This window comes from Crinia signifera, chromosome 11 (genome assembly GCF_055691185.1).
Source record: "Crinia signifera chromosome 11, ASM5569118v1, whole genome shotgun sequence".
In the NCBI taxonomy this organism is placed as follows: Eukaryota; Metazoa; Chordata; class Amphibia; order Anura; family Myobatrachidae; genus Crinia; species Crinia signifera.
In genome coordinates, this window is record NC_139227.1 from 85,205,144 (window position 1) to 85,220,684 (window position 15,541).

Sequence of the window (15,541 nt, forward strand, 5' to 3'; positions counted from 1 at the left end):
TTAGTAATTTAGAGTGTGCAGGTTCAGCTTATTTCCCTATTTTAATAGCCCTACATAATTATGCCATCCAAACGTCTACCACCCAGGGTGACATTTCCCCCAAAAAAATCACCCCCTACTGTCCCCTCACCATCTAATGACTCAGCTTCATTCTCCATTGCAAAATATCAATGTCCTCTCTCTAGGATGGGAGTAGACAGAGAATGGGATGCTCCGGTTACAGTTAACCTGGAGGCCTTTAAATCGGATCTGACCAAATATCTCATGTCCATGATCCGAGAAGTTAAAACGGAGCTAGTAGTGATTGGAGACCGTACCCACCATTTGGAGAAAAAAATTAAAACACTCATAGCATCCCACAATGATCTCATCCCCTCCCATGATCTCCAACAATCCGAACTTGACATTTTTAAAACTTAATAGGCGGACCTGGAAGATCGTTCCACAAGGAACAATATTAAAATTAGGGAATCCCAGATTCTGTAACCAAATCTGAACTAGAAGGCTTTGCTCTTGCACTCTTTTGCAAGCTCTTACCAAATACAGATGAGGAAATGGTGTGTGTTGATTCTGCAAAAGGTACAGCCCACCAACAGTGGTGGAGGTCAAGTGAGGCCTTCTCCACTATGTGGTGGGATTTGGCCTGAGTAGCCTAATACCAACTATTATGGCAGTGTATCCCTGAATTTGGAGACATATTGTATAATTGGTGGTGCTCCCCAGAGTCCAGTTGAACAGATAGCAGGAGGAAGAGGACAGAATACTCTTTTTGTGGGGCACTCTTAATGATTAGATTGGATCTAAGATTTTATTAATTAAGTGTTAAAAATTGGTTGGGGACAGTACAGCAAGAATACATATAATGTATAACAATAAAGAATTTAATGTTCAGTGTTGCAGTGAGTTTATTGAAAAATTAGCTGTGCACTGAAACATTGGTTCAAGTGAACCAAGAACAAAAGGGGTTTCTTTTTACCTAGTATGCAATTAGTAAGCTAGGGTTTGAATAGGCAAATAATAATAAACAATTAAGTACAATTGAAAAAAAAAAGTCTAATAAGGCTCCAGGCCCAGACGGGTTTACTTTGGCTTATTATAAAGTTTCCGCAGAGGTTCTAGTCCCACACTTAATCACTGTATTTAATAGTATTATGAATGGGGCTTCATTCTCTCTACAAGCTTTAGAGGCACATATAATTGTCATTCACAAGGAAGGTAAAGACCCAACAAATTGTGGCCATTATAGGCCAATATCTCTACTGAACAATGACTTAAAACTATACTCAAAAATTCTGACATCTCGCTTAAACACTATCTTACCTTATTTAGTAGATAAAGATCAAGTAGGGTTTATACCAGGTCATCAGGCCCGTGATAATACAAGAAAGGTTATTAACCTTATACACGTTATTAATTCCAGGAAAAACCCGGCAATAATTTCTCTAGATGCCGAGAAGGCATTTGATAGAATTAGCTGGCCTTTTATGATTTATGATTGAGACACTGCATCATTTTGGTTTGGATGGTCCATTTTTACAGGGTATATTAGCATTATATTCAGTCCCGTCTGCAAAAATTATGGTCAATGGTATAGTGTCAAACTCCTTTCCGATAACAAATGGCACAAGACAGAAGATTTCATATTCTTAAATCATATGGTAATTTATCTGGCTAAAAGATCAATCATACGAAAACTGAGGCTCTACCTTTTCACATGCCTCATGAAAATTTACACTCTCTTAAAAGAAAATATATAGTTTCGCATGGAAGACAGATAAAATAAAATATCTTGGCGTTTATATTACTAGGGATTATAACTCATTATATAATGCTAATTTTCCAAAAATTTTAAGTTCAATAAAAAAGGATTTAAACACATGGCAATCATATTATTTATCCTGGTTTGGTAGAAAAGTCGCTCTCAAAATGAACATTATACCACGCCTTCTCTACATATTTCAAACACTGCCAGTTAATGTTCTTAGTCAGATTCTTTCGAAGCTCCATAATTGGTTTACAAAATTTGTCTGGAAAGGGAAAAATTCCAGAATTAGTTTTTGACTTTAAGAAAAGAACCCTCCAGTAGGGGACGCGGGATGCCTGATATTAAATTATATTATTTGGCAACACATCTTAGTCAGGCAGTGGTCTGGTTTGCATCTACTTTAGGTCCAGGATGGGTCGACCTTGAAATGAGTTCCAGTGAAATTGAGTTGCTCCCTCTTGTATTAATGCTTCCCTCAATATGTCGACCTCTGGAGGTTATTAGCAATCCTGTAATTAATTTTACCTGTTCAATTTGGAAGCAGGGGATCAGAAAATATAAATTACTGTCTAAACCAGGCATTCACAACCACGGTCCTCAAGGCACACCAACAGTATTTGTTTTAGTGATATTCAGGCTTTAACACAGATGGTTTAATCAGAATCCCTCAGATACTAATTAAGTCACCTGTGCTCAAGCCTGGATATCACTAAAAACCTGCAATGTTGGTGTGCCTTGAGGACCGTGGTTGGGAAAGCCTGGTCTAAACCATCTCCCCTTACCCCACTATGGAATAATAAATATTTTAAACAGGGACGGGCAACAGCTGTAGCAGCAAAGTGGATTACTAAAGGAATAATTTTTGCAGCAGATGTCCTTCAAGAGGGAAAGTGTATGAGTTTAGGAGATCTGCAAGAAAAATATTCTATTCCAGAATGGAATGCCTTCATGTTCCTACAATTAAAGAACTTTGTAGATACCCTTTGCTTCCCCATCAAAATTCTAAAGTCTCCATGAGAACGTATATGTTTAGATGAACCTCTTATGAAGGGAATGATCTCATCAATATATAATTTGTTAATGCATTCATCTGAATCTCCCGCTTCAAAATTTGAATGTCAATGGGAGAAAGATTTAGGAGATCCACCAGATGAAGAGCCTTGGTCACTAATTCGTGAGAGATTATCTAAAAATTCAATCTCTACTCTAATTAAGAAGAATGCATATAAGATTTATTATTGCTGGTACTTGGTCCCAGTTAGACTAAATATAATTTATAGCTCTGCTTCGCCTTTATGCTGGAGAGGTTGTGGCGAGTTGGGCTCTTTTTTGCACATACAGATGGGGCAGGTCCCATCTTAGCAGGGGATGGCGATGGTGACGCCAACCGCCAACCCCCGCCAGCGACATATCGATGGCGAGAAGGGGACGCGCGCGCATGAGAGGCGCGCGCGTCCCCTTCCGACTGCGCTTCCATCCGCTCCCCCGGGTCCCCGCCGGCTTGTCGGTGGTAACCCGGGGTCCCTGCCGCCTGCCCGCACCCCTTAACCCCCCCTAACCCTGTCCGTCTCCCTGAGGTGGAGACAGACAGGGTTTCCGTCGCCCCGCCGACGGAGATTGAGACGCGCGTGCGCGTGAGATGCACGCGCGTCTCAGTCTGATGGATGGTGAGGCAGCGGGGACGTTCTGGCGATCCGCCAGCCAGGATAAGGCCTGCCACATCTGTATGGTGGACTTGTCCTAAAATTGTCTCTTTTTGGAAAAAAGTAGCACATTTATTGAGTAAAGTGTTACTAACAAATGTAATTAGGGATCCATGGTCTTTTCTGTTAGGACATCCAATACCTTACCTAGACCCACTTTCAGAAAAAATTAGCAACTCACATATTCAGTGCTGCAAGATGTCTTATTGCATCACATTGGAAAAGCCTGGAACCCCATTCTTCTCAACAAACACAGTCAAATAGGATATGGTTTGTTGCTTCAATGGAAAAGATTTCTTAACTGTGTGTATATATATATATATATATATATATATATATATATATATATATCAAAAAGAATGAGAAAAGCGCACAATGAGCAAAAGTATAACAGTTCCTTTACTGGATGTATAGGCTCACATACATGAAGGTTTAAAATTAACAGCTTGCAAGCATAGGGAAGATCACAGCATGCGGTATCACAGCTACACGGTCAAACAAACGTCCAGCGCCCGATCACCGTCTTCTGCAAACAGCCGCCGCTTGTTCTCCCTCACAGTTGGACGTCACTCTGTCCTCTCCGTAAGCCACGCCCAACGCGTTTCGTCTATGGACTTCGTCAGGGGGGTGTGACGAAACGCGTTGGGCGTGGCTTACGGAGAGGACAGAGTGATGTCCAACTGTGAGGGAGAACAAGCGGCGGCTGTTTGCAGAAGACGGTGATCGGGCGCTGGACGTTTGTTTGACCGTGTAGCTGTGATACCGCATGCTGTGATCTTCCCTATGCTTGCAAGCTGTTAATTTTAAACCTTCATGTATGTGAGCCTATACATCCAGTAAAGGAACTGTTATACTTTTGCTCATTGTGCGCTTTTCTCATTCTTTTTGAGATTCTCTGTCTGGTCCTGGTTGGTCCATGTAAAAGCTGCACACATCTGAAGATTTGACAAGCTGGTCTGAGGAGATTTTGCGCCTGGGTATTGTTCTATATATATATATATATATATATATATATATATATATATATATATATATATATATATATATATATATATATATTCCCCCGGGCAATTATTATCTTTCCTTTTTAATTTTAATTTATTTTTATTTTTTTACTAACAAATGTAATTAGGGATCCATGGTCTTTTCTGTTAGGTCATCCAATACCTTACCTAGACCCACTTTCAGAAAAATTTGCAACTCACATATTCAGTGCTGCAAGATGTCTTATTGCATCACATTGGAAAAGCCTGGAACCCAATTCTTCTCAACAAACACAGTCAAATAGGATATGGTTTGTTGCTTCAATGGAAAAGATTTCTGCATTTCTACAAAATAGATCCATAAAATGTATTCAAATTTGGAACCCTTGGTTCGTTTATAAACGATCACTATATAGGAGGAAAAATCGTGCCCAACTTGAGCAGTATATATTCTAAATATTATTTATGTCCTCTGCTAATAAGGGTAGAAGGGATATATATATATTTTCCCCCGGGCAATTATTATCTTTCTTTTTTAATTTTAATTTATTTTTATTTTTTTGTTTCTTTTGTGTTTATGTCATTTCATAGTTTTAAGGTTTGAAATTAATTTTGAGTTAAAAATAGAAATTCCCGTGTTCTGGAAAGCAACACAATGTTCTTTGCAAAATTTGTAAAGCTGAATTAAGCTGAACGGAATGTTCATTGTATTAATGTATGTTTTTATTGATACTCTTGAACATTGTAAGCTGTATATTAAATGTTGAATTGAATAAAATATATTGATTAAAAAACAAACAAAAAAAGGGGGGTTATTACCTTAATGTGGCTGAGACTGCTAGTGGAAACAGAATAATATAAATCTTTATTTATTTATTTTTTTGTTTTTTAAATTTTTAACATAGAAGTAACAGTGAGCTTGTCTGAGAGGTATCCTAGATCCGGTTGCAGCCTGATAGTTAGGAGAGATTTTTGTGTTAGGTATTCAATGATCTGCCTCCAGTGTGGCAGAGAACCTGCTGTCAGTGTTCCCCAGATATTTAGTGGTCAGTTTTCCCCAGATATACAATTATGATAATCAGGAGAGGCACTTAGTATCAGGCAGTCAGCAAAAATTGTGACAAATGATCCCCAGACATCCACAATAAATACTCTGCATTTAGTACCAAGTGTAACCTGTGATTGGCAACAAATATTGGCAACAGATATTTTGTTGCAAAAAGCAACAGATATAACAGGTTTACTTTCTATACAAAAATTTGCTACAAATATGGCAAGGTCTTGGCTTGTGAGATATCAGTCTCCTATTGTTGAGAGCTTCCAATATCAATTAGCTAGTAAGACGAGTTGTCTATTTGTGTATGGTTGCTCAGGAAGATATGTCTGTTACTCTGACAGTCTGACCATTTTAACCTTGGAACGATTTATCTGCTTTCTCTGAGTCATACATGAATGTAGCGGACTCAGGATGAGAGAATCTAGCCGGATAGACACTTCTGATTTTAGCACACCAAATACATTCAGACTGCCAGGCAGAAAGATACCAAAAAGGGGTCGCCTCTGTGCAAGTGCAAGACCCGCATGTATTGGTCATCACTGAAAGAGCGGCCTAATGCCTCTCATGGGGCTTGCTGCTTGGTTTCAGTAGATGCGGCTCGGTTGCCGTGCAATCTCCATAAAAGGTGCCGGCTGCACTGGATGATGATGCGTTTTGCCTTTGTGGGCCTGATCACATCAAGTGACAGAAAGTAAGTATGATCCTGTGAAATTCCCTGTGAGTGGAGTTTCCCTTTTGGGGAGGTGCCGTGATTGGCTGGTCATCAATGATGACGTATGGTAGGAGGATGTCTCCGTCGGATAGCGTCTTTAGTGTGCCATGCATATTAGCAGGATGATTGGCATACTTCTGGGAGAAGATTTGGATATGACAGTGTTCTTGATTTAGCATCTACAGTAGTTTGCCATTAAAGGTTAATGCCAATGGTCTGCTTGCATAAATTTGGGCATTCCTGATAAAATTAAAATACAATGAAACATGGCTAAGGATACCAGGAATCGCTCATGGGATTGGCCTTTATAAAGTAATGAGAATTTATCTAAGGATATCAGGAATCACTCATGTGATTGGCCGTTATAATTGAGTGATTGTTTATAGGTGCAGCGGCTTATGATATACAGACTTATTATTAATATAGGAAAAAGTGGAAAGTTAATTACATAGAGTAAAACATGATCTATATGGATCTATGTTAGGATAACAGATGACGATTTAGGCCGTATTAATGGCATGCATCTACTGGTTGTGTAGCCGGGTGGTTGACAGATAAATAACAGAAGATGTCACCGGTGTCTGTGTTGGTGAGTATTATTTTACATAGGTGAATTGGTTAAAGGCGATACATGAAAGAAGGATCCTTTTTCTTATAACTTGCGGTAGAGATTTTTTTATTTGAAAAGGGGGAGGAGAAATGAGAGTAGTTCTCATTTTTATTTTTAGGACCGTGAGGCATTATTATTGTTAGACATTATATGTATTCTTGCTGTACTGTCCCCAACCAATTTTTAAAACTTAATAAAAGTTACATTTTAGATCAAATCTAATCATTAAGAGTGCCCCACAAAAAGGGTCTTCTTTTTATCTCTTCCTGCTGCTATCTAATACAGACAACAAAGACCTGCTGATTGACCGCATTCATCGGCTACCGAAACCTCGTACAGTCCCGATGGTACTGCCCAGAGAAACTCTCCTGAGGGTACATTTCTTCACAACCAAAGAAAGAATCCTTAGATTTGCAAGAACTGCAGGAGATTATGATCTATTGGGAGGCCTTCAGGTTTTTCTGCTTTGACCATTGCCAAGAGGAGATCATTTGCACCAATTGCAATGGCTCTATGCGCTAAAGATATGCCTTACCGGTGGAGATTTCCGGTGACACTCATTGTCACCTATGAAGACAACAGTTATACCATCTTATCTCTAGAGGCTGGGGTAAAATTGTTGCTGGACTGGGATATCTCAGTTAAATCAGCCCCAGATGCTAAACAAAGATCAGCCCCCCACACAGAGTGGGAAGCCGCATGACAACTTTTATGTTACATATGTTACATATTATGTTACATATTACTTTTATGTTACATATTACATGCTTTTTATTCTCTCCCCTGACCAATTACTTTACTATGCTGACATGTGTTAACTTACTTTAGTCCTGTTCCGATATATTATGTGGTTTATTTTCATTGCCTGTTTTATTGTGTCTCTATTATAATAAGTTACATATACATAAATTGGGACTATTTTTTTTGATTGCTCATAACTAGACATATGCATGTGTGGAGGCATTAGACCACTAAACAACAAATGCTCCTTAGTACACTACTGCAAGTCTTTTTCTCACCCTGCAGCAGTTGTGCAGACCCGATATACTGGGTCATTTTGGCTTTTTCTTTCCTGTTTTTTTTTTCTTTCTTTTTTTCCATTTTCAGATGTTTGTTTCAGGTCCACAAGGTCACTATGGTACTGGAATATTCCAGCATTGGAGGTTTTGTTTAAATGAAAGTTGATGTGTAATTTGATTTTACCTTTGCCTTGCATAGGTTTCTTTCAATGAATGTTAAGGGATTTAATTCCCAGAATATGCAAAGACTAGCATAGTCTTTTTTTGCTAAAAACCGAGCAGATGAAATTGCTTTACAGGATTTTTTTTCTTCTTCTGTGAACCCCAATATGGGGGGCCATATTGTTCACAGACAAACACTTCCCATACTTGCCTACCTGACCCTCTCCATGAGGGAGAAAATGCTCTGTTCCTGGGCTTCCCTGGTAATGTACTGTTGCCATCACCTGTAGGGAGCTAGATAATTGATAAGAAAGGTGTTTCACCACAGGTGATGGCAAATATACATTACCAGGGAAGTCCAGGAACAGAGCATTTTCTTCCTCATGGAGAGGGTCAGGTAGGCAAGTATGACACTACCCTCTGTATTATTATGCAAATGGCCTATTCAAATGTAATGAAACAGTCTTTCTTTTCAGTAAAAAAGTCTCTTTTACCCTCCATACACAAATAGCTGACGAAGCTGGTCGATACTTGGGATTGACTGACATGTTGGATAATACTTTGGTTGCGCTGGTCTCTGTGTATGCACCAAACTCAAATCAAGTACAATTGAGTTTAATCTAGTTCTTATTCCAGTGGCGTAACTACTGTAATGCAGCCCCAGCTGCCACTTGGGGGAGCAAGCCGCAGAGGGGTCTGTGTGGGCGCCGGCACCTGCTCAAAGCACTGACATGCTGCTGCCTGCCGCTGCCCACTGGCTGAGCAAATGAGGCAAGTCAGCCACAGTGCAGGTGCGGCCATGGCAGAGACAAAAAATCCCCCCCACTGATTCAATTGACTGTTCACAGAGCCGGCTATTGGCTACTGTGTACAGGAGGGGCAGGTGGATGGGCGTGCTGGAATGCGTCGGAGCTAAGGGAAGCAGCAGTGTCTTCTGGTCTCTGTTCCTCTATCCTGCTTCAGCTTCTCCATTATGCTTGTGCACATGCTGGGGAAACATGCTGGAGAGAAGCTGGGGGGGGGGCGGCGCCACAATCTTTTTGGCAGGGGGGAGCAAAATTTATAGTTACGCCTTTGTCTTATTCCTTCCCTTGACAAAACCAGCAGCCCTAAATCCTTAGGCAAGCCCACTTTTAAAGGTCTATCTACTTTTACTAATCTGCTACCTGAATTAGATTTTTACAGCATAAGGAGAACACATAACCCGGCTAGCCCAGAATATACATACTACTCCCCTTTTCACAACACCTGTTCTAGGATAGACTTGAAGCATCCATTTGTCACCTAACACCAACATACAAAAAAATGGACATCCTCCCCATCACTTTGTCTGACCATGCCCCTATCCTGTGGCTCTGGCAGATTGACTATCGTAATGTACCTCCGCATCCCTGGCGTCTCTCCTCTCATCTCCTGTCCAACCCCTTGTCCAAAAAAATCATCTATGATAGTATCACCGATTACTTAACTACCAAATTCCCCCATGATACCTCGCCTTCAATTCATTGGTGCGCCCTTAGAGCAGTCACTCGCAGAGCCATTATCCAATTGCAATTCTTAAAAAAAACAGTTCATTGCTCATCAAACTGCTCTAGAGACCAAAATTAAAGAGCTGTAAATAGGTTACAACAAAGGTTCTACCTTTTTGATAATAGATCGGCTAGCCCACAAGCTGTGGATGCAACAAGCCAAAAATAGGATAACACATGTCTTCTCTCCATCTAAAGTTAAATTAATAAATCCCCAATATACTGTATATATCTAATCAGTTTGCTACATACTACTCAAGTCTTTATAACCTATCGCAAAACCTTAATTTCCCTCAGGCCTTCCATGCCTTGATTAACTCCTTTTTGGACTTTGTAAATTTCCCCTCATTATCTGCACAACAATTAGCCATCATTAATGCCCCCTGGACTGCTGACGATGTAGAACTAGCTATGAAGTCTTTACCTAGAGGTAAAGCCCCTGGCCCTGATGGTTTTATCAATGATTTTTTATGCCCAATATAAAGAACACCTAACCCCCCCTTCTGTCTGTTTTATATAACACTGTTACCTCATTGGGCTCTCTACCTAAAGAGATGTTGGAAGCTCAGATAGGCACACTACCGGAGCCAGGTAAAGACCTGGCTTACTGTCAAAATTACAGACCTATAGCTTATACTGAATTGTGACGTTAAGATATATGCACAAATTATAGCCACACCTCTTAACTCTTTCCTACCTTTGCTGATACACCTGTATCAAGCAGGGTTTTTCCCTGGTGAACAGTCCTTGGACAATACTCGCAGAGTACTGTATTTGATCTCATAGATTCTCTTGCACCTGATTAGGGCTTTCTCCTGTTATCCTTTGATGCAGAGAAGGCCTTTGATCACCTAGTTGGATGTACATGCATGAGATGCTCACTAAATTTGGTTTTAAAGACCAAATGATGTCATCTGTTTGTGCCTTATATAGCTCCCCTTCGGCCTGGGTGTACAGCAATGGTTTCTTATCTGACTCCTTTCTTATATGTAATGGAATATTTCTCCACTGACCTTCGTGCTGGCTATTGAGCCCCTAGCTGCACAAATACGCAATACTGACTGACTCCCAGGCCTGAGGATTGGTGCTTCTGCCCACAAATTATGTTTAATCGCAGACGATGTCCTCCTTTTTATCACAAATCCCGATGAGACTCTACCCTCTCTGAATGAGATTTTAAATGAATATAGTGCGGCATTAAACTTCAAACTAAACCCTACAAAGACAGATGCCGTCATGATTAATCTCTCTGACTCCCTCCTGATGCTCAATATATATCTACAATTAGTGCTCTAAAGAAATTAAATATCTTGGGTATAAATTTCCTGCTGACTCTTCTAAAGTTTTTGTGGTCAATTTCCCTCCTCTAATCACATCACAGTTTTAACTAAATCCTGGCTCTCATTCGATATATCCTGGCTAGGCCACCTAGCTACTTTTAAAATTACGTTGTTACCAAAGTTGATGTCCCTATTCCATAAGATCCCATATGTTATCCCAAAGAGGCTGTCACCTGCCAATGCCAGTGAATTGGTGCCACAATCTTGGACTGCCTGTGGGTCATGGGTTCCGCTACACCAATGAAGTTCTAAATGAAGCTTCTGGACAGGAGTCCGGTGCCCGAAAAACATCACCTCCTGCTAAGCTCCTGGGAACTGGCACAGCACCATTGGCAGAGCTGTACACTACATATTGTTACCTGATAAAGCTAAGCCAACGGTACAATAGCTAGTCCAGTCATCACAAAGACAATCCTGGTAAAAGCCAAGATACTGTAGTTCCAGTCAGTCCAGTTATTGTCAGGTTTAACCTAGTTAAAGCCAGGCTGGTATCAGCCAATACAGACATAACAAGGTCCAGCTTGGTAAAAGCTATGTAGGTTCCAGACAGTCCAGTCATTGACAGGTCAAGCCTGCTAAAAGCTCATCAATACCAAATGTATCCAGTTTGCGGTGTATAGCCCAGCTCAATATTACCAAGTGTAGCCTGGTCACTGGGTATAGTCCAGCTCATAAACACTGAATGCATTGTGCTTGCTGGGTTTAACCTAGCTCACCAATACCAACTTTATCCTGCTTGGTCGGTTTAGAGAAGTTCATCAGTACCAAGTGTTTCCTTCCTGTTGGGCATAGCCAAATTCAATGAACCCAGATGAATCCTGTTTTTTGTTCTGATCCAGCTCAGTACTTCACTAAATCATTTTGCTTTGCTGCTTCGGTTACTGTAGTCTACTACTTACTTGTACATGCGGAATACCTACATATGACCTCCGCAATTGCTACATTCCAATTTCACCAATAAAACAATAGAAGGTCAACAAGAGATGGTCAAAAAAAAAAAATACCAAGGTATTTTTTTCGGTACTTATGTAGTATCTGGGCTGCCGATTTTTTGATTGTATGCCTTAAGTTAAGGCATACAATCAGATGCGATGCGATGCGATATCGCATCGCATCGCATCGCATCGCATGCGACCATCGGATGCGATGACCCGATTTTTCCATAGGAATCAATGTTAAAATGGACTGAGTCCATTTTAACATGGAATTCAATGGGAAAAAGGGGTCCTTTTCATACCCCTACTATCCAAGTGGGCATGGAGTTGGATATAAACCTGTGGCGAGCGTAGCGAGCCACCGAGCCCGAAGCGTGGCGAGCGAAGCGAGCCCCGCGAGGGGCCGGTATTCTGTGTCCCCTCGCGGGGCTCGCTACGCTCGCCACGCTTCGGGCTCGGTGGCTCGCTACGCTCGCCACAGGTTTATATCCAACTCCATGCCCACTTGGATAGTAGGGGTATGAAAAGGACCCCTTTTTCCCATTGAATTCCATGTTAAAATGGACTCAGTCCATTTTAACATTGATTCCTATGGAAAAATCGGGTCATCGCATCGCATCGCATCGCATCGATGGTCGCATGCGATGCGATGCGATGTGCCCGATTCGACCCGATTTAGAAATCGGCAGCCCAGATACTACATAAGTACCTTTTTTTCCCAGAGATTTTCTGCATCATGACTGTAATTGCACCATCAATCTAATTCCTGGAACCATGCTACATAAGAAAGACATTGGGGGGCCAAATTTTATAGGGTGAGAGTTTCTGAAACTGAGAGATTTTGGGAGAGTTTCCCATGTTTTTTAAAGCAGCAATCAATTACATGGCAAAATCAACCTGGTTTTTCAGTGTAATTGATTGTTGCTTTAAAAAAAAGGGGAAAACTCTCCCGAAATCTCTCACCCTATTACATTTGGCCCTGGGTGAAATTTAATAGGATGAGAGATTCAGAAAGTGAGAGATTTGGTGAGAAATCTCCAGTTTTTTTAAAGCGGCAATCATTTACACTTCAAAATCAAACTGGTGTAGCAGTGTAAATGATTGCCGCTTTAAAAAATCGTACCAAATCTCACACTTTCTGAATCTCTCATCCAGGGGCGGGCTGGGCCGGGGGGCAGGGTGCCATGTGCCCCCCGGGCCGCTCAATCTAATGTGTGTGGGCCGCCCGTTTGTTTCTGAGGCTGCTGCTGCAGCCACGGCTAACCAGTTTCCGAATGGTCTTCGGAAACATGGCCGCCGGCCTCCTGCACTGAGGACGTCTAGTGCAGGAGGCCGCTACAGAGAGTGGCTGTGGACTCTCTGAGGAGCTCAGACCTCTGTGGCTGCCAGCAGCTGCTGCGCCTGTATCACACTGCATTACAGGCAGCAGCGTGGACAGCACAGAGGATCCCTCCCTGCTCCTGGTCAGCATCCCTGTAGGTGTAGGGATCGAAAAGGGGGCGGGGCTAACATCCGGAGGGGGCGGAGCTACACGACTGTGAAGGAGATGATGAGCTGCCAGCCTGAAGTGCCCTGAACCAGGTATGTAAAATGTGAGTGTACTTTAACTGGTGTGGGCATGTGTACAAGCAGCGCAACTTGTGTCGGTAAGTGGTGTGGGCATGTGTACAAGCAGCGCTACTAGTGTCGGCAATTGGTGTGGACATATGTACAGGCAGCGTTACTAGTGTCGGCAACTGGTGTGGGCATGTGTACAAGCAGCGCTACTAGTGTCGGCAACTGGTGTGGACATATGTACAGGCAGCGTTACTAGTATCGGCAACTGGTGTGGGCATGTGTACAAGCAGCGCTACTAGTGTCGGCAACTGGTGTGGGCATGTGTACAAGCAGCGCTACTAGTGTCGGCAACTGGTGTGGGCATTTGTACAAGCAGCGCTACTAGTGTCGGCAACTGGTGTGGACATATGTACAAGCAGCTTTACTAGTGTCGGCAACTGGTGTGGACATATGTACAGGCAGCGTTACTAGTGTCGGCAACTGGTGCCGACATATGTACAAGCAGCGCTACTAGTGTCAGCAACTGGTGTGGGCATATGTACAAGCAGTGCTACTAGTGTCGGCAACTGCTGTGGGCATATGTATAATCAGCGCTACTAGTGTCGGCAACTGGTGTGGGCATATGTACAGGCAGCGCTAGTAGTGTCGGCAATTGGTGTGGACATATGTATAATCAGCACTACTAGTGTCGGCAACTGGTGTGGACATATGTACAAGCAGCGCTACTAGCGTCGGCAACTGGTGTGGGCATATGTATAATCAGCGCTACTAGTGTCGTCAACTGGTGTGGGCATATGTACAGGCAGCTTTACTAGTGTCGGCAACTGGTGTGGGCATATGTATAATCAGTGCTACTAGTGTCGGCAACTGGTGTGGACATATGTACAGGCAGCATTACTAGTGTCGGCAACTGGTGGGGGCATATGTATAGGCAGCACTACTGTTGTTGTGTCTGGTGTCGGTGTTACGTATAAGTAGCACTACTACTGTCAGAAACTGGTGCGGTTGTTATGTATAGGCAACGCTACTATTGTCGGCAACTGGTGTGGGTGTTACGTTTAAGCAGTGCTACTACTGTCAGCAACTGATGTGGACGTTATGTACAGTATAAGTTGCGCTGCTGCTGTCGGTAACTGTGTGCGATATATATATATATATATATATATATATATATACACAGCGCTACTACTGTCGGTAACCCTGGGCCATTATGTAGTCATATGCAGGTGTACTCGGAGCATTGCGTGGAGCATAATGTGTGTCGTAATATCATATGGGCATTATGGTGTGCGGCATATTGTGTAAGGGGCATTACGCTGTGTGGCATAATACATAATGGGCATTACTGTGTGTGGTATAATGTGTTATGGGCATTACGATGTTATTAGTACTTTTATAGGGCCACGCCTCTTCCCCATTAAGTATCGCTCCTACATTTTGCCGCGCGCCTTCGGCGCGCACTCTCCTATTTCAGGTGTGGTTGTGGGGCAAGCACCAATTTCCTTTCTGGCACAGGGTACCAAAGTGGCTAGCAATGCCACTGGTTCTGGCATAACTAGCCAGGGGGAGCAGCCTGTGGTGTCCTATTATTGTTTTTTTTTTTTTATTAATACATATACGAAAAACCTCCATTTAACGATACGCTGTTACTTATGGGCCGGTGCTCTGGACTTGCCCCCCAGGCTAAAAATTGCCAGCCAGCCCCTGCTCTCATCCTAATAAATCTCACCCTATATGCTTATGGTGTGTGCATGTATGTAATTCAAGTTTAAATTTCATGGTGTATGTGTGGGTGTGTTATATAACAATCCCATTGTTATAATGTTTAATAAAATATAGTGTTTTTTAGAACTTTGGAAAACCATTACAGGCAGAACAGATGGTGTAATGGTTAGAATTACTGCCTCACAGCACTGAGGTCATGGGTTTGATTCCCACCATGACTCTAACTGTGCAGAGTTTGTATATTCCTCCTGTGGTTGCGTGGGTTTCCTCCGGGTACTCCTGTTTCCTCCCACAATCCAAAAATATACTGGTAGGCTAATTAGCTCCCAACAAAATTAACCCTAGAATGTTTGTGTGCGTGTATATGTGGTAGGGAATATAGATTGTAAGCTCCACTGGTGCAGGGACTGATGTGAGTGTTCAACTAAACTCTGTAAATCGCTG

The 15,541-nt window shown here is 42.1% G+C and overlaps 1 protein-coding gene across 1 annotated transcript in view; it reads right to left on the bottom strand.

Moving 5' to 3' along the window:
* Positions 1-15,541, bottom strand: part of LOC146045090 (intestinal mucin-like protein) — a 111,672-nt gene that overhangs the window by 66,755 nt on the left and 29,376 nt on the right. The window lies entirely within an intron of this gene.